General features: G+C 45.6%; 1 protein-coding gene across 2 annotated transcripts in view; it reads left to right on the top strand.

The window, feature by feature from the left end:
• Positions 1-467: 467 nt before the first annotated feature.
• The window catches only part of GYG1 (glycogenin 1), a 571,889-nt gene continuing 552,740 nt past the window's right edge, over positions 468-19,616 (top strand). For both annotated transcript variants that reach the window (XM_060242323.1, XM_060242325.1), the window contains exon 1: positions 468-474. The gene's annotated coding sequence lies outside the window, so the exon portion shown is untranslated. The remainder of the gene's footprint in view (positions 475-19,616) is intronic.

Consider the following 19,616-nt stretch of genomic DNA (forward strand, 5'->3'; position numbering starts at 1 on the left):
TGCATAGGTGCTTCAATTGAGTTTGCAATAAGGATGTCCTTTTTGCCAGCCATGAGAAGAGAGCCAATATTTTGGCAGACAGTTCATTTGTCTGACAACCCCTTTACAACTGTTTAGCCAGTTGCTTTATTGTATTTCTTCCTAACCATATAATACGGTGCAGGGGATGTTTTATGCATGTACATTCTCACATCGGAGCCTCCGGCAGCCCGCCGCATCGCGGCGTGGCTGCCGGGGAGATTTTGCCCCACCCGGAGGGAGAGCGGACTGTGAGGCACGCTTTCAGCGCGTCTTGGAGGGGCGGGGCTTCCGCGCTTGCTTGGAAGCCTCCGCTTCTGCCCTTGCAGTCCTCTTCGGGTGCTTGGAGTGAGAGGGAGCGTGCGTCTGAGCTCCTGCTGGCACCTGAGGGGGATTAGGCTTGTGAGCGTCGGGTGAGGCCGTTTTTTGGCTGCGTGCGGCTTGAGAGCGGCGAGAGTGGCGTGGGATCAGTGTCTCACAGTCACTCGTTTGTATAGGGGCTGCTGGCCTCATGCTTCAGCCCAGCAGAGTGTAGTGCTTGCCCAATTAGGAGGAATATTGGGAGTATTTAGATATTGAGTGGTAGTGGGGCTGAAGCGATTTTCGGGGGGGGGGGTCGCCTTGTTGATAAAGGGTGGCCATTGTCTACCTGCTTGTCCTGCTTTTGGGGGTTGGGTGCTCCCTTGCAGTGGCAGGGTTAACCCTTGGGATATCAGATTGGTGATTAGTGGGAGAGGCGGCCATCTTGTGGGTGCCTGGGAGGTTGTCCTTTTGCCTGGTTTGGGCGGCCATTTTTGGTGGGGTTTCTTCTCCCTTCTTCTCGGCGGCCATTTTAGGTCTAGAGAGGCGGCGGCCATTTTAACTACAAGTGGGGCAGCGGCCATTTTAAGGAATTAGGCCCTCTTCCCCCCCCCCCTCTTTTCTGGTGTGATAATTGTAGGCTCTGGTGGGGTTTTTTTTCCTTTTGCAGCTCACCTTTGTGGGTCAGAGTGATTGCTGGGGTTGCAGCAGTTCCTATTTTCTCTTTAATTGAGCTTTGGGCTGTGCTCTTTGGCGATCATGTCTGGGCGTAAAGGTGGTGCTAAATCTAAGGGGAAGAAGCCTGCTCCTAGGGCACCTAGACCACCTCCAAAGCGTCCTCCACCCCCCTCGTCACCGGATGAAGGGGTGGAGGATGAGGTGAATGCAGTCATTTTTCAGAGACTGCAGGCCTTGGAGCAGGCATTGGGGTTTCCACCTTCTCAGATGCCTGAGAAGGGGCGGGTTCCTAAGCGGGCTTTGCAAGCGGATATATTGTCCCGTTTATCTATTTTGGAGAGCAGGTCATCGGCATCTTCGACTGGAGGAGCTGTAGGGCTTGTTGGCTCTGATGTGGGAGCGGGTCCGTCGTCTGGGGTACTCGGTGCCGGGTCTGTGTTGGTGCCAGCTCTGCCTCAGGGTAAGTCGGGGGATAACTCGCTGCCTTATACTGGGCCTGTGTGGCCCTGGGGGGCCCTGGGATCTGCGGTTCCTAATGGGGTAGGAGCTACTCCGGGTAGAAGGACAAGGAGGAGTTGGATGATAAAGAGAAGGAGAAGCTGAAGAAAAGGAAGGTTGATAGGACCTGCACCAATTGGCTTCCGGGGTTTTTCATATATGCGGGAGTGATAGCGCATGCGCAGCCCTGGCGGGCCGCTGCACTGATTCAATATATGGACATCATATACAAGGGGTATACGATGTTCAGCGGCCCGGCCTGGATCCAATATGACCAGGAGTTCAGGATGAGGGCTGCTTTGTACCCTTCACTCCCTTGGGATCAGATTCACCAGCAGTTGTGGCTGCAGGTGATGTCACCCGCTCGGCCCAATTTGGGGGACCGATCCGACAGTGGTCACCTTGTGATTCCCCTTCTTCTTCCAGTGCATCAGCATCCTCCAGCAGTGCTGCGGGGCAGGCGTCTCAGCACTGCTTGCTCTGCTGGGAGTTTGGGGCCCAGGGGGCGTGCAGTCGTAAAGCTTGCCAGTTCAAGCACGAATGCCCCCTGTGCGCTGGCCCACACTCTTTCAACAACTGCCTGAGAGTCCGGCCACGCAAGGGTCAGAAAGGATCGGGGGGAGGGCCTTCTCAATCTGGAGAAGGGCCTCAGCCCGATGTAGGTGGGTCCTCTTGAGGTAGGGCTTCGCAGGTACCCACGAAAGGGGGACAGTTTATATTTGTTAAAAAGTTTGGTTTCAGGTAAGGATGTTCAGTTATCAGGGGGTAAGGTAGCTCTGTGGTTGTGAAGGGTTGTTGTTCTGCCATTTGAGTGTAGCCCTCTGGCATGACATCAATTTTGGGGTTATGCGGAGTAAGGTTTTGTATCCATTTCTTTGACTCGGCATGGCATTTTCAGCTGCTGCCCAGGGTTCTCCTACTTTTCCATTCAGCCTTGGCCGGTGGCAGTCTCAGGCTTACAAAAGTTTTATTCGCCCTTTGCTCCACTGGTAGTTTTTATTAGGAGCGGGGGAGTAGTTTAAGTTTGGGTTTTATAACTTGTCTGTTTTTTCCTTTTAGATGCTGCTGTTCCTGGCCGGAGGAGCAGAGTTCTCATCTGCGGGCACAGTCAAGCTCGGAGAACTGCTGTTGGCTCTCAGCTGGGGCTCAGCAAATAAAATATGTTACGGTGGAATTGCGGGGGCGCAGGGGTCTTCAGTGGCCTGGCTGGCTCCCCCCCCCCTTGTTAATTCATGAGTGTTTGGGCCCTCCTCCGCAGGTATTAATTGTTTACCTGGGAGGGAGAGGATTTCAAGTACTTAAGGAACAGATGGCCTGGTACCATTATGGTTTGGTCGGCCATGATTCCGCGCTTGTGTGGCGCAGTGCTTGGAATTCAGCTGCGTTAGTAGGGGCTCGTTACAGAGTGAATATGGAGATTCGCAAGGTTTTGGAGGGTGGTTGGGCCACTATTTGCCCCATCCGGATATGTCTAAGGAATGTCCTGACCTTTACAGAGGGGATGGGGTACATCTCTCGGAAAAGGGTAATATGCCTTTCCGGAGGGATTTGCGGCAAGGGCTTGTGTTGGCGCTGGGCCTTTGGGTGGGTGCTAAGACCTAAGTAGAGACTTGGCCTTAGTTGTGGCAGGTTTTACGGGGTTTATGGCACCATGCGGCCTGGGGAGGACCGCTTAGCCTCCCCCGTTTGGGGAGTTGGGGGTCTGGCAGGATCAACCTTTGGTGTGGCCCGATGTTAGGGAAACTGCTCTCAAAATGAGATTGGGGAATTAGATTGAGAGACAGTTAGCCCCAAAAAGGAATCTTTGTTATCAATTGTATACCAGGCTCAACCGTTCAGATAGTCAATGCTCAATAAGAGACTCTAATTTAGTAAAAATCAATTGTAATTTATTTAGAATAATATTTCTTTCATACAAGGTAAAAATACAAAACACTCACACATTCACACAGGTCTAGGAAATATAGATAGATCAATAGGGGAACATATATGGATAAACAGACAGGGTAATATTTACCATCGTAGTCTTCCAGGAAGGTTTCCAATGGCGACTTAAGAGGACAGGGGAAATGGACCCAACACTGTGGCCAGAATTGGGGATGGATCTAGACAGCGGGTAATAGGGGTTGCTGAATAGAAAGCACACATGAGTGGAGTTGGGTCAGAGGTTAAATAGGCTTCCTCAGACCCTTAGGGACTGGGAGGTCCAAGGGAGGAGAGATGGGAGGTTCAAGAAGGCTGGACATTCCTTACTGACACCTAATTGGATGCCTGCTTTGGCCAATGAACTTCACCTTAGTCCAGTGAACCTGGAAATTTCCAAGCTGCAATGTTGCCTGGGTTGGCCCCAAGGTATTAGACTGGGGTAAGAATGGGAATGACTGGATACTTAAGTTTAAATGGGATTAACTAGGAGGGTGACAATAGGTAATCAAATGCTGGCCTAGGTACCACCCGAGTTAGACAAAAGACTTGATGAAGACAGGAGATGTCCTTCCTCTTTCTCATCTTCTGCTGGGCAAGATTTATTGTTCTGGTATTGCTGAGCAATTAGGATCAACAGTAGAGCTATTAATCCATTCTTAAAACAGATGGGTTGCTTGCAGGCTCAGGGTGTGTACGTGTGACTTTCCCACTAAGAAGGAATGAGTTCAGCCTGGCAGGGTAAGCTTGGGTCAGGAAAGCAAGCTGGATTCTGCTGTTGTTAGCTCTAGGTCCATGGAGCCAGGCTGGAAACATGGTGGCTTCTTCCACTGCAGTGGCCAAGACTGGGCACACAAGGAGCAGCTGGAGCATGTCTGTATTTCTGGCTCACACCCTTCAGAGATGTAGAATGCAAAGCTGCCATATAAGCCTTAGAAAGTGTAAGCAAAGTCCACTTCTTAGAGCAGATGTGTGAGAGTCAAATCTCCAGGCACCCTGGCAACCATGCTGGTGATCATGATGTTCACATGTATGAAAAGTAGGGGGCTTTTCCTCACAGTTCCCCCCCTCAAGACCTATGTCACCATCTGGTGGCGAGGTCTTGCAATAACACAATGTCCATATCTGTAGTTGACAGGCGGCGAGTCCACGTAGCTTCAGGGGTCTACCGGGGTGTACCGTCTATCTAAAAAGGTTGGAGCCACTATCTTAACTACTCAAAAATCAATTTGGAAAAATATCCCAATAGGCCAAAGGTTCCTTCCTTTGAATACTACGATGCAGGGGTAACAGGCATTGGCAACATTGTAGGGCATACAGTATTAAAACACAGGGTTACAATCATTGAAATAAAAGTTGAGTTCATAAAATCATTACTGCTATTTAAACCAGATAAATAACAAGAATTGATCTATAAATCACACACGATCATGACAATAATTGATTAGGAAAACACACAGGTACATTAGAGTTTTTGGTTACAAGTGAATCCATATCTTAATCTTGAGTCTTCTTTTCTTCTTCTCCCCCCCTTGATAAGCTTCTTATACTGGGGTTTGAAGAGGATCTTCTTCCATGTACCTATTGGGTATGTGAAAGCCCTAGTGGAGGGTGAACTAAAGAGTCTTCCCACCCCCCCTAGCACCCAGCGAACTCTGTCTTTATTGTTGCTAAAAGGGAATTCTTCCTGTAACCCAGCATGGACTTGGCAATGGTGCTTTTATGCCAAAAAGGAACCAAAAACATTCACACATGACAACATGGGGGATGATTCTGTACCAGAGTAGGGAGCAGTGAAAGCAGATCAAAAATGCATACATTCAACCATGAAGAAAGGAATCTTAAAAAGCTATTAGTGAAGTGTCCTCCTGTCCAGAGTGTGGTGACCAGTGAGCTTTTACGTCACAAGCTTACATATGTCATGTTAGGGGCCTGCATTGGGCAGGTTTGCCTATTACACTAATCATTCAGGACTTTAGGAGGCTTTTTCCTTGTCAAGGAAGGGAAGTAACATACACAATTCAGAAAACACAACCCCAAATATACTTTGTTGCAACATAAAACTTAAAATAAAACATTGTGCACAATCCAGGAAAATGACCATAGTTTGGGGCGTCCCCCATATGATGAAAATAGTTCCATAAAGAAGAGACAAAAGAAAACCTTTGCTATAGCTTTGGAATATAATAAATTGTCAAAACAATATAACAACTTCAAAAACAAAAACTGAGGCCTCAATAGAAAAATGCTAGCTAGCTTTATATGAGAGGTGAGCTAGATCAGAGAAATTAAAAACCTGGACATAAGTGAGGTGATCAGGTCCCACTAAATCCAGTTTTTCTCTAGGCTAGTTCAGCTAAAATGATCTCACATGTGAGCACAGATTTCAACAAAAACTTAACAAAACAAGAATTCTGAAAAGCAACACAATGGTTACACATACATAAAACAATTCTTAACAGGACTATCAACAACTCTTAAAACTACTGAGCATGCATTAGATTTGATTTGCAGGTCCAGATTCCCTGCACATCTATATTGAAAGAAAAGGTGAGCAAACTTATCAAAACAGTTACAACATCCTAGAAATCAAATCATGGTTAATTCACCCTGACAAACACATTAAAACAATTCATAAAAAGAGAAAAGATGGGGGCAGGGCATCTGTAGTACCAAGAGAAAATGCTGAGTAGTTGCAAGGACAAGTCAAAAGAAAGACTTGAAGCACGAAAGCATATCCCTTGAAGAAGAAACCTTTTATGGAGTAAAAGGCAAAACTAGGATGATGGCACAATGCTCCAGGTTTAAGGCTTGTGCCAGAGAACGATTTTCCTCTGTGCATACACAGAGTGCAAAGAATGTGTTGCTGGAAGGCAATATGCTGTCAGGAATACCAAATAGACCAAAATTTGAGCATAATACAACAAGACTTAATTTGGAAAACCTTGATAGGCTCAGCCAACTGGTTATAGATGCCAAAAATAACACAAAAGGATATTTAGTAGCAAGAAGAAAATCATGATTAGAAATGAACCCTGAGGAATCTATGTTAAGAATCTAACAGGTTATTGCTCATTTCCTTGAGAACATGGAAAATAGAAAAGGGTTTTCACTCAGAAAGAGTCTAGTTCTAACAAGATATAGGTGGAGGCAGAACCATCCATTGGTCATTCTATTACTTAAGACCAAACAAAGATACTGAGCCCACAAGTTGGGGCCTCTTAAGAACATGTGGATACCTCTTTCCACAGGCAGACTGGATTAAACTACAATTAAAACTCAAGATTCACCAAATAACTAAAAGGGAAGATTGATGATGCAAATGGCATTCAGAGAGAAAATTAAGATATCAATAGTTGAAGTACATTTGAGGAATCCAGATTTCTAATGGAGACCAAGAACTTTCAGGAATTCTGCCAAAACAAGAGTATTAGTTCTTGAGGCTTAAGAGAGAAAAAGCACAGGGAGAGGGTAATTTTACCCCAAGGAAGTGTACAGATGTCCTATACTTCTTGTAGGAACCAAAATTTGTGAGATAAAATTTTCTTAGCTCTAATGCCCAGCAAAGGGCCCATAGATTGCAAAGCACTTTCCTTTTACTACAAAGCACTGGGAATGCCCAATAGACTTTGAGGAGCAATTTCCTAAAAGTGTTTCCCTTAAAATTAAGGCTACAAAATCTAAGTATAGGAGAGATTGGTACCAGTCACTAGAAAAAATATTTTAAGACCTAAAAGGTACAGCAAAAATAACAGAAAGAAAGCTTCTAATCTAGGAGAACTCCTAGTATTAGGGCAGTTTACAGGCAGAGGATTTTCTCTAGCAGAGAAGGATTGGCTGTAAGTAGAACTTTGGGATGCCAGCTCCAGGCTGGAGATTTCTAGAAATTTGGGTCAAATTTGAAAATCACAAGGCATGCAGTCCATTTCCTTGGACACTTATTTCCTCCAGAGGCTTAGCCTCAATGTACTGGGGAAAAGGCTATGATTTTGGGAGAGGCCTCCAGGTCCCACCTGGAGACTGGCGACCTTACAAAAACACAGTAGTATGCACATCTTCCACCCAGGTATTCTCTGGCTGGGAAGAGGCTGTCTCTGTGAGAGACTGCAATATAAAAAAAGTTTGGTAATGAAAAACTTTTGAAATTATATCTTTTTAGACCCAAAATCAGAAGATGAGAATTCAAAACAGCACAAAATATTTCAACTGTATTTCCACCCCCCCTAGATGAAGAAGGTGGGGAGGGTTTTAACAGACAAACCAAAATTCCTTCCCTCTTGGATAGTGAGGGCTTAGCTTTAACAAAAGGCTAAAACAGACACAATGGATTTGGCCAGTACTCTTATCTGACCCTGATAAGTTTTTACAAAGAAAGGTGGAGAAGGAAAATAATGAGCTTTCTGCCTGGGTGGGGCTCAAAATTGTAACTCTTTTCCAGTTTCTTTAACTCAAGCTGGATTTGGCTGAGTTTATTTCAAGAGGGTCTGCATGAGATTTGCCAATCAGTACTACATTAGTTGTTGCTGCTCCTGCAGCTGGAGGTTCTACTTTCTGTACTTTCAAATTTAAATGACAGACTTGCCCATTTGAGGTTAGCTGTCCTGTGTTGCTGTGACCTTTGAGAAGGAGAGGCAACACTTCTTATAAGACAATGAGGCTCTCTCTCTCAAAGACACTGAGTTGCTTATACCTTAAGAAGACCTGAGATAAACAAAAATTTAATTTCTCAGGGCAATGCATTTAAAACTCTATTCCTTTGCCTTAGTTACTTATCAAATCTTTACTGCTATAGATTTCCATTGAGCAAGAGGGAGAACTATTAGCATTTTTTTTTTTCCTGATGGCAGGAGTGCTGAGCATTTGCAATACTTTAGCCAGCTCTATTTGGGTTAATCTGCAGGCACTCTGTACAAGCTCAGAGGCTATACCATTTAAAATTCATAGAACTGAGGCAATAAATATTTTCTGACTTTATAAGCAAGAGAGAGAAAGATGAACTTGTGAGTTTGACAGAATTTCATTCAGCCCATTTGAAAGTTAAAAATGGTCAGTTTCTTACATTTTGCTCTAAATGTTTTGAATTAACAAAAACCAGTTCAATCTCTCTTACTCAGGTACTTGATGCTGGCATTTTTAAAGGGTTAAACTGAATATATATATTACATCAAGCTCCCATTACCCTGCAGAGAAAACTAACTCTGCAGGCTGGAACCCTTGCTGGGATTCCAGGAGATCTCCAGGCCTCACCTGGAGAAATGGCCTGGTCTGATTGTAGTCCAAGTCATTGCTTGTATGTTTTCTTATTTAGTCAAGGGAAAAGGTGCCCTTGTTACCTTTAAACCCTACAAAACCAGGTTTCTCTGTATTAAGAGGCATTCAAGCCTAGGAGTTAGATTTTCCTTTGGGTGGGGGGAGGTTCAGAGAAAAAGGAACCTTGCCTGCCCATGTGGGACTACCATTCTCTGAAGTTCCACAGAATTCTGGCTTTCAAATTCCCCAAATGGGATGAGCTAAAGACAGTAAATTTCTAGCCAGAAGGGCTGAGACTTGCTCATGTAGGAGTGTCTGGAGCAAGTCCTTGCTAAAATGAATACCTTGTGCCATGATTGTGGAACTCTGCATAGGCTCAGAGACCACATTTCCTTCATGATTCTGGGGTAAGAGAACTGAAATAGGGACTGTTTTCTCATTTTCATGGGGGAAAGAAGTCTGGGGCTGCACAGCTGGGTTTGCCCCGCCATATTTCCTTTTATCCTGCACTTCCAGAATTTCCAATCTCCTCTCTGTGGCCCTGCAAGACTCCAGGACATGTTGCAGGAGACTGGCAGTTTCCTTTTCTTTCCTACTAGCTTCTAACTTTTGAGGAAGTTCCTGGTTTTTCTCAGCAAGCTTTTGGATTTCTAAATCTTTTTCCTGAGTAGGATTTGTAAGTTTCCCTACCCTTTCCTTATTAGGGAAATCTTCCACAGCAGTAGCTTTGGGGAGGCTATCTCCATTTTCTGCAAACCCTGGGGCTTTGGGAACCGTGTGCCCTGGTGGCTTCATGGCATCTGAAAGGGCAGCAAGTAGCACATGTGTGGGCTGCTTATCAAACTGCCTCATGTCTGCTCCAGTGGCTCTAAGCTGGGACCAAGCTGCCATTCTGACTTTGTCTCGAGGAGTCCGCTGAGGCCAGGGTTGCCCAGAGGCTGACTGTGTCTGCCTAGGAGCATAAGCCTGCTTGTGAAGGGGAACCTTTGGGGCAAGCTGGGGATGGCAAGAAGAGCTGGAACCAAAGCCAGTGTTTTGGAACTTCCAGTTCTGGCTTTCTTTTCCATGCCCGTCCTGTTCCTGATTCCAGTAAACAGGGTACTGGCCTTTTCTATTTAATTGTGCTTGAGTGAGCTGTGTTTCTAAAACAGCAGCCTTCTTCTCAGATTCTTGGGCATGCTTTAAAGCATTCTCCAGTCTCCATTTGGCCTCATGGAGAGAGTGGGTTAAATTTTGTTTGTCTATTAGGTACTCATATCTCTCAGCCCTGAACCTTTCTACCTCCTTCTCATAAGTTTTTAACCTAGCTTCTGTCTTTCTAAGCTCAGAGGATACCTGTTTTTGCTGTTCTTCTCTCAATCTTGTCCTTTCTTCCTCACGAGTTTCCAGCATTTGCTTTACTTTGGCCTCATGACTCATGAGAATCTGCTCTTTCTCTGCTGCATAGGCCTGGAGCATGAGTTCCTTCTCTGCCACATGGCTTTGAAACTCCTGCTTCAGCACTGATGCATGGCTTTTAAGAGTTTGTTCTAGTTCTTGTTCCTTTAATTCTAACTGTTGCTCTTGTTTCTTAACTTGTTCCCTAAGCTGTCTGTTCACATTGGAGCTTTCCTGCAAGGCTAGGAACAGACCCCATGATGCGAAAAGATCTCTTTTTCCTGGCTTGATCTTTTTCTGAGCACATTGGTCCTCAAACGTGTCTCGAAAGAATTGGAGGGGGTCAGGGTTCTTAAAAACTCCTGCTTTCCAAGGGTTGTCTCCCTTCTTCACAAGCCACTTCTCTAGCTTGGGAAGCTCCTGTTCTTTCTTGGCCAATGCCATAGCTTACACTTTAGTTCCTCTCAAAGTCCTAACTTTACTTGCAGGGCTGGTTTTCCTGCACTGTTAGGTGCCTAACCACAGGCCACCAAAATTAACTGATGCAGGAGCCTTCCCTGGCACTTTTCCTGCTTATTGGGGAGCAAAGAACTTGCAGGACACCTCTGTGTGCCTCACAAGTAAAGGAGGGAGTTGCAGGACCTTCCTTAGTTCTCTGCAACACTAACAAATGTTTGTGGCATGGGCTTATGGCCTTGCACACATTGTTGAGCTCCTCAGGAGGGGCTTTTCTCTAGCCTCTGCCTCCAAACAAATCAAAAGTTTTAAAAGTCTCAGAGCCTGAGCTTTTCCTCTGTTGGCCCTAAGCAAAAGGGAAATTTTTCGGCTGGGAAGATTGCCTATCTCCTCAGACCCGGGACAAATTTTTTTTTAACCCTAAAGGAGAGCTTCTTGCTCCTTCCAGTAAATTCTCTTAAAGGCACAGCCAAGTGAAAGAACTAGCAGCATATTTCCAGATGCTTTCTGGCTCCTATGTGCTATTTTAACACTTGGGTTGGTTTCTTAAGTTCCCTTTTTGTTTTGCCTACTGCCAATCTCTGATTGCGCTTCGGCTTGGGTTTAGGGGGCAGTGAGCCAATCCTATGATTGCGTCTCGGCCAGAAAAGGGAGCCACGAGCCGACCCAACGATCGCGTCTCGGGCGAAAGGGAGCCACGAGCCGACCCAACGATCGCGTCTCGGGCAAACAAAATAAAAAGTTGCCCAGCAGTCAGATTGCAGCGGTCCTACGACCCACCTGCCTTCTTGACTGTCGGGTGCCTTAGACTAGCCTTGGCCTAGACTCGTGTAAGGACTTGGGTGCGTGTGTGCAAGTGTCTGAGTGTGTATGTAGTGTGTGTGCGTGTGTGCACTAAGCTCTAAAGAAAAGGGAGAAGGGAAGGGCGCTCTTTCCAGGTCTTAAACAATCCTAGCCTGTCCTGACATTCCCTCCCACGATAGACGCGTTTAGAAGGCCTCCGGACGGCGGCCAGGCTTCACGGGACTTCCCCCTTGCGTTCTATCGGGCTCAGTCCTCTTTCGAGGGGTCTGGCCTCCTAGGGGCGGCTGAGAAGTCCAACGCTGAATGATAGAAATGGGAGTAGCCCAACCCACAATTATATAGAGATGCTCGCTAGAGCCGTTCACACAGAACTCATTCACTCAATCACTCACACAATAGCCTCCCTAGCAAGACTGTTTGAACGGTGCAACCCTACGTCTGTCTGTATGAAGACACGCGTGTCGGCTCGCGTGTGTTCCTACAAACAGGATAATGCCAACGCTTTCTCCACCAATTTCTGTTAGGGAAACTGCTCTCAAAATGAGATTGGGGAATTAGATTGAGAGACAGTTAGCCCCAAAAAGGAATCTTTGTTATCAATTGTATACCAGGCTCAACCGTTCAGATAGTCAATGCTCAATAAGAGACTCTAATTTAGTAAAAATCAATTGTAATTTATTTAGAATAATATTTCTTTCATACAAGGTAAAAATACAAAACACTCACACATTCACACAGGTCTAGGAAATATAGATAGATCAATAGGGGAACATATATGGATAAACAGACAGGGTAATATTTACCATCGTAGTCTTCCAGGAAGGTTTCCAATGGCGACTTAAGAGGACAGGGGAAATGGACCCAACACTGTGGCCAGAATTGGGGATGGATCTAGACAGCGGGTAATAGGGGTTGCTGAATAGAAAGCACACATGAGTGGAGTTGGGTCAGAGGTTAAATAGGCTTCCTCAGACCCTTAGGGACTGGGAGGTCCAAGGGAGGAGAGATGGGAGGTTCAAGAAGGCTGGACATTCCTTACTGACACCTAATTGGATGCCTGCTTTGGCCAATGAACTTCACCTTAGTCCAGTGAACCTGGAAATTTCCAAGCTGCAATGTTGCCTGGGTTGGCCCCAAGGTATTAGACTGGGGTAAGAATGGGAATGACTGGATACTTAAGTTTAAATGGGATTAACTAGGAGGGTGACAATAGGTAATCAAATGCTGGCCTAGGTACCACCCGAGTTAGACAAAAGACTTGATGAAGACAGGAGATGTCCTTCCTCTTTCTCATCTTCTGCTGGGCAAGATTTATTGTTCTGGTATTGCTGAGCAATTAGGATCAACAGTAGAGCTATTAATCCATTCTTAAAACAGATGGGTTGCTTGCAGGCTCAGGGTGTGTACGTGTGACTTTCCCACTAAGAAGGAATGAGTTCAGCCTGGCAGGGTAAGCTTGGGTCAGGAAAGCAAGCTGGATTCTGCTGTTGTTAGCTCTAGGTCCATGGAGCCAGGCTGGAAACATGGTGGCTTCTTCCACTGCAGTGGCCAAGACTGGGCACACAAGGAGCAGCTGGAGCATGTCTGTATTTCTGGCTCACACCCTTCAGAGATGTAGAATGCAAAGCTGCCATATAAGCCTTAGAAAGTGTAAGCAAAGTCCACTTCTTAGAGCAGATGTGTGAGAGTCAAATCTCCAGGCACCCTGGCAACCATGCTGGTGATCATGATGTTCACCTGTATGAAAAGTAGGGGGCTTTTCCTCACACCGAGGTGTGTGAATGCAGACTGTCCTGGAGACTCTATTGGATGGGTGCCTTTCGCTGAGACTCACGTCTGGTGTTTGGGCCCTCTGGTGCGAGCCTCCCTGCTGGGCCTGCCTGACGGGAGCTGTGACACACAGCTCCGGCCAGGGAGCCGGGTCTCTCGCCCGCTGAAAAAGGCAGGGGAGCGGTCTGAGGAGACCCCTGGCCCTGACCTGGCCGCAGTTAGGTTGCCCTTGCCATTTGCAGTGTTATTCAATAAAAGTGGCCCATATTTTCACCAATATAATTGTGTCCGCCTCTTTATTCCGACTTGGGGGGCAAAGCCCAATTGTGTTCCTTTCTCCTCCTCTTTGCTCCACTGCTGATCCACTTGGCAAGTGAATAAACTAAAATCACATATCAGCCAGAGAGGGGGGTGTTAAAAAATATCCTGCCATTTGATGTTCACCTAAGAAGTCATTAACAACGTTAATGGCTGTTGATTTGTTTGGACTGGCAGCATTTTTGTTTATGTGCAGTTTTGCAAAAACCCACTTGCAAACCTGTTCAGAAGGCTTTTGAGTTGTTTGCTGCTGAAACAAACAGAACTTGTGAACAGCTTACATATGATCATTATATCAAACATGGTATGTTCAACCACCAAACAAATTTGCTGTGAAATTCATGGCGTCCCCAGATTGCACTTATATCAAAGTGGTCATGATCATAAACAGTTCCATACAGGCACATATTTAAATTTTGAAACAAGCCCATTTCATGTTCACAAAGTTTGGGATGTCAACAATGTCCATCCTCGTTTCTGAATGGAAACCTGGGGTTCTTATGGGACCAAAGTTGAGCCAGATGTTTTAGGCAGCTAAACCAAAGGGAAGAGGCAACAGAGCAGTTGCTCTGCCTTTTCCTTGCAAGTATGTGTTGCAAACCAGCATGCCAACCTACCTTTGGAATAACATGGAATGGCTTTGCTCTGGAAATAAAAGCTTCAGAGTGGCTCCCTTGTATGCTTCCAGTCAGGTTTAAGGGGAGAGCATGGTAGGTCACAGAAAAAGGGGTGCCAGGTCTGACTCAAGAAATATCTGGGGACTCTGGGGGTGGAGTCAGGAGGCTTTGGGGGTGGAACAAGGGTATGACAAGCATGATTGAACTCCAAAGGGAGTTATGGCAATCACATTTAAAGGGACTTTGCTCCTTTTAAATGTCTTCCCTCCATTTAGCATAATAAAGGATGAGACATCTTCTTTTGGGACTCATAGAATTGGACCCCCTGGTGCCTCTTCCTCAAAAAACAGCCCCCCGAGCCCCAGATACCCAGATCAATACTCCATTATACCCTATGGGAATCAGTTTCTGATGACCCTGAAGTGGGGGGAGAACCTCTAAACCAACGTATCCCCTGCCCTCAACTGGGGATTGGCAACCCTAGCACATAACTATATGGCAATAGGAAATGGGAGGAGGTTTCATCTTCTCTTGTATGGCCTTGCTGGAAGTGATGTCAGAATGCCATTGTCAATGTCATTGCATTGCTGGCAATGCCCCTCTCATGTCCCTCCATTTACCACCCTTGTGCTGGCAACCTGAGCTGGCAGTAAGCTTCTGATGGCTGCGACTTACCTGTTCTTCTGAATTGACATAAACAGACTGAAAACAGGTGAACAGCCTGTTGATTAATCAACAGCCGGATTGCCACTGGTGAAATGAGCCAAACCAGCAAGCATTTGAGCATCCCTAGTGTCAAATGGCTTTGCTATGAGACAGTGGCTCTGGCATTGCAGTTTCGTTTCTTTCTGCCTTACATGTCACTTTTGCCTCTCTGCAGTAGGCAAAATTTATGCTCTCTCAAGGTCATGGATGGTCAGGTCAGGTCCTTAACTGATGTCAGGAGGTACTATGACTCCTGTAAGCACAAAGTAATCTTAATGATAATACAGATTTAAACAAGCATCAAGATGTTAAAAAAACCCAGTATTTTTAATAACTGGCTGACTGATTAATTTGCTCACTCTTTATACAGGCACAAGGGTGGGAGGCAGTACAGCTTGGGCTTTTCTTCAGCCAAGTGGTGTCAAGTCTAGAGGCTATTTAAGGCTGTCTCACCTTATAAACCATGTGTTTTGCTCTGACACTTCGTCTTTCCTTCTGTTTCTCCCAGGGCTTTTTTTGTAGAAAAAGCCCAGCAGAAACTCATTTTCATATTAGGCCACACCCCCTGATGCCAAGCCAGCCAGTATGTTCCTGCTCAAAAAAAGCCCTAGCTTCTCCTATCAATGAGGTATTAGGCAGTCACTTATGGCAGCTGAGCAGGAATTTTCTGGATAGTAGAGGGATCTTTAAACACATACACACACCTGCTTCACATTTTGTTTTTATTTATGTATAAAACTTACATGTGCTTTTCTACTCTCATCTTGCCACTAGTTACAGATTTAAACATACATAATAAAAACATGTCTTAAAATCATTAAAATTAAAGAAATACACATAATAACAAAGTTAAAATAAAAAAACCATAAAAGCAAGAATGAAAACTTAAGGGTGGAAAGAGGTATCCCTGAAAGAGTGTCAGATAAAACAAACAAACAAAAACATTACCTGATGGCAGAAGATGGCAACAGAAGAGGATAGACAAGTCTTTTCGGGTGCCACCTATCTAATCTCAAACTGTGGGGGCACCCAAGCTGGGCCTTGGATAATGACTACAGTGGTTAAGTAGGTTCATAAGGAAGTAGGCAGTTTTTTCAGGTATGTTGGTTCCAAGCCATATAGAGTGTTAAAGTTGAACACTAGCACCTTGAATTGTGCCCAGAAACAGATTTGGAGCCACTGATGATGGGCCAAGATCGGGTTGATATGGTCCCTATGACCTCGCTTCAGTCATCATCTTGACTGCTGCTTTCTATACCAAATGAAATTCCAAACAGTTTTCAAGGGCAGTCCCATCTAGAGTGCATTAGAGGAATTTAATCCAGATGTAACCTGGGCACATTCCACAATGGCCAGAACTTCTACTTGGGAATGACTGCAGCTGGCTAGCTAACCATTAGAAGATGGTGTAAGGCACTCCTAGTCACAACTGTCACCTGCATATCCAGCAGTAGGTCTGGACCCAAGAGCACCTCCCAACTATGGACCTTTTTCTTCAAGGGCACTGCAGCCTCAGTCCAGATAGGGTGACCTTAAATTCCAGGTCAGACTTTCTGTTCACCACTTGGACTTTAGTCTTGTCAGGATTATTACTCTGCATCCACTCCAAATCTGCTAATATTGATTGATTGGAGTGAGTCTGGCCTGTGAAGGCTAGTTAGGCTCTAGGCTGGCAGGAATTGTGTGGCTTAGGTGATAGAATTACAGGTCATCTCCAGACTATAGAGATGAGTTCCCCAGAAGAAAACAGATGCTTTGCAGGGTGTGCTCTATGGGATTGTATCCCACTGAGGTCTCTGTCATCCCCAGACTCCAGCCACAAATCTCCAGGAGTTTCCCATCCTGGAGCTATCAACCCTGCACCCCATCCCATGCTGGTGGCTGGAAGGGACCTGGCAACCCTGGTTGGGTGCTTGTTTATGACTAAGGCTGCATTCACACACACTAACCGGGCGTTACAGGCTGTGGCTGAGTGGCTCAGGCTGAGCGGGCTCAGGCTAAATCCGGCGAAGACAGAGGTCCTTTGCTTGGGCCGCTGGGGTCCGGGAAGGGAAATCCCCCTACCGGTTTTTGACGGTGCGCCGCTAATTGCGACGCAGAAGGTCAAGAGCCTGGGGGTGCTACTGGAACCTTCATTAACCATGGAGGCCCAGATAGCAGCCACTGCCAAGTCCGCATTCTTCCATCTTAGGCGGGCAAGGCAGTTGGCCCCCTTCCTGGAGCGTGACGACCTAGCAATGGTGATCCATGCAACGGTCACCTCGAGGCTCGACTACTGCAATGCCCTCTACATGGGGCTGCCCCTGTGCCGAACCCGGAAATTGCAGTTGGTGCAGAACGCTGCTGCCCGGTTGTTATTGGGGCTCCCAAGACGGGAGCACATTCAGCCAGGACTCCGGGCTCTGCACTGGCTGCCAATACTTTACCGAGTTTGGTACAAGGTGCTGGTTATTACCTTTAAAGCCCTATATGGCCTAGGACCTGCATACTTGAAGGACCGTCTCTCCCCACAGGTTCCCCGGAGAGTACTGAGATCGGGAACTCAAAATCTCCTGATTGTCCCCGGGCCAAAGGAAGCCCGTTTGAAAACTACAAGAGATAGGGCCTTCTCAGTAATGGCACCCTCCTGGTGGAACCAGCTGCTGGAAGAGGTAAGGGCCCTGCGGGACCTTGTTCAATTCTGCAGGGCCTGTAAGACAGTCCTCTTCCGGCTGGCTTACAACCAACTAGAACTAACCAGCACTGAAATACTGAAACGCTGAAACATGGGAATTTGAAACTGAGTGTAGCTGTAAGACCGCCGTATGTCTTGAATGTTTTGAGTACATAATTATGTGAATGTCTAGATTTTAATTATGTAAATTTGGAATGTTAATTTTTATGCATAATTTTATATTTTATGTTAGTTTTTATATGTTGTAAGCCGCCCTGAGCCACCTGGTGGGAAGGGCAGGATATAAATCTCAAATAAATAAATAAACTAAATAATGCAGTTTCAATCCACTTTCCAACTAGATTGTACTGTCTGAACTGGCAAAATTTCCAGCTGAAAAGTGCATTGAAAGTCCATTATTGTGTGAGTGTCCTTGATTTCGGCCTTAGACTGGAAACATTTTAGAATAGGGGAGGTGCCCAAACCTTATCAGGGGCTGGACAGGGAGTTAAATCCCTTGGTGCTGTGCATCATCTTTTGAAATCTTTAGCCTGTAAGGAGTAAGGGGATGGGGTAAATGGGAAGACTTAAGTAACACTGGTTTGCAAGATGATAAAGATGGAAAATGCATCAGGACTGAGTCTGTAAGATTTAATAAGGCTCCTCCTTTGAAATGGAGACGTCTTTTTGTGTCCTTTCATCATTATTTAAGAATTTTCTGCCACAGTCTTGGGTTTAGATAGAAGAGAATCAAATTTGGTCTCCTGCTGCTGTTGCTAGGCTTTGGTTTGTCCCACCTGTGGGACAGGTATGGACATTTAGTCATGGTCACACCCACAGCTTCATTCAAAATAAATAGACACCTGAATTTAACACTCTCTGTCCTGATCACACAGTATGTTCCAATAAATCTGAGAAAAGCTACATGTTTCTTGCTTTGTACATACCAGGAAAATAAAATCCCTCTGTGCTAAAGTGCAAATAACTTTTATCTTCCATTTGAGGGGGAATTTTCCCTCCAGTGTGATTTTTTTTAAAAAAAATTATTTGGTTAATGTCATCTTCTGCAGCTAACTGCACTTCAGGCCTGCCTTTCTCTTGTTTGTTTTGCATTTATTTTATTTTGTAAAGCTCATCTGGGACTATCAGATTAGCAGTGTGAAAGTCATATCTAACACTACAGAACACCTTCCATTTCTACCTTTCATTTCTACTGTCCTCATACAGAGAGTCCCACAGTTCTTCAGTTTGACTTTTTGTTTTTAGCATGTGTGATGTCTCTTTTTAAATTCATCCCCATTCTGTGTTCAGTATAAGGGGCTGCCCTTATACCGAACACGGAAACTTCAGGTAGTGCAGAACGTGGCAGCCAGGCTGTTGGTGGGACTACCCCGGTGGAAACACATGCAGCCTGGGCTGCGGGACCTGCACTGGCTGCCGGTTGTGTACCGTGTTCGCTATAAGGTGCTGGTTATTACCTTTAAAGCCCTATATGGCCGAGGACCTGCCTACCTTAGGGACCGCCTCTCCCCATATGTTCCCCAGAGAGCACTGAGATCTAGTTCTCAAAACCTCTTAAAAATCCCTGGGCCAAGAGAGGCTAGATTGAAGACAACCAGGGAGCAAGCCTTTTCAGCAATGGCCCCCCAATGGTGGAATCAACTTCCAGAGATGGTGCGAGCCCTGCGGGATTTGAATCAGTTCCGCAGGGCTTGCAAAACCATTCTCTTTCAGCTTGCTTTTAAGACAGAACCCGGCTAAACTGACCTGTAGCCACCTAGTCGTCCTATGTACGATTGTGAACTATAGCACCTTAACTCAATTTTAATTCATAATAGCTGTTTTATCTATTTAATTAACTTATGTAACCGAATTGTATTTTAATTTGCCTTGTCTTGATTGTATTTTATTCAAATCATGGTATTCCATGTCTGCGAGCCGCCCTGAGCCTGCCTCTGGCGGGGGAGGGCGGGATATAAAAATAAATTTACTTTACTTTACTTATCTGCTATTTAAGGGGCATCAGATCCTGTTTTTAAAGTCCCAGGATTCAAACTCATGTCTCCAGTGGGCCCATATGGCAACTGGAAGAATCCTTCATGTGCTCACATCAGATCCATGTATTGCACTTGGAAAGCAGTGTTCACCAATGACAACTGTATCACCAAACTGAACACTTGATTCAAGGAACTCTGTCAATAGTTAATCCCAACCCTAACTGTCTAAAGATATCAAGGGTGGCATCTGTA

Source organism: Heteronotia binoei, chromosome 6 (assembly GCF_032191835.1).
Source record: "Heteronotia binoei isolate CCM8104 ecotype False Entrance Well chromosome 6, APGP_CSIRO_Hbin_v1, whole genome shotgun sequence".
Taxonomy (NCBI): domain Eukaryota; kingdom Metazoa; phylum Chordata; class Lepidosauria; order Squamata; family Gekkonidae; genus Heteronotia; species Heteronotia binoei.